We start from the raw sequence: 705 nt of genomic DNA, 5'->3' as shown, positions 1-705 counted from the left end.
GTGCAGGGTGTGCGGTCAGTCTTTTTTTTTTTTTTGAGGGAAGGGTGTGCGGTCAGTCAAGCCCAGGTCCAAAGTGACGCTGAAGAGACGGGGACGACTAGCCAGCCCATGAGACCGCTGCTGGTGAGAGCCCATAAGGCCATGACTAACAGACAAACGTAAAAGCCCATGAGATTGTATATTCCCCACACAAGGTTGGCGCTGTGCGTTGTCCAAACGGTGCTCTGTTTTTATTTTCTTCAACCAGGAGGGGTGAACGAGGTGCCAAACTTTTTTTTCAAGCATAGCACGGGTAAAAATCAGTACCGTTGGTTAGAGGTAGGGATGTAAATGGCGCGATAAATGACGGCGCAAAGCCCTTTTTTTGGTTAGCTTGATAGTAGTTATTTTCTTAGAAAAAAAGAACTTTTTTGAACCGTTAGACTGATAAGTGGGCTTAAACAGTGTGCCGCTTGGATCCCTAGTTAGGGCATCTCCAACGCGTTCTACCAGTCCTTCGCCCACTTTCGGCCCCTCCCGCATGTAAAAAAACAATGAAAAAAATCACTCGGGGAAAACCCACCGCACATCTCGCGATCTCCAACTAGACAACCTCCACCAATGTCGCGATGGGCGTGGCCTCCCCACACGCCACAGCCTTCCATCAAGATCCGACCGTCGTCAACCCCATATCCATATGTATGGAGGCAGGGCGTCTCTAGAAAT

The sequence above is a fragment of the Triticum dicoccoides genome, chromosome 6A (assembly GCF_002162155.2).
Source record: "Triticum dicoccoides isolate Atlit2015 ecotype Zavitan chromosome 6A, WEW_v2.0, whole genome shotgun sequence".
NCBI classification, from domain to species: Eukaryota; Viridiplantae; Streptophyta; class Magnoliopsida; order Poales; family Poaceae; genus Triticum; species Triticum dicoccoides.
Note: the sequence above shows the minus strand (reverse complement) of the source record.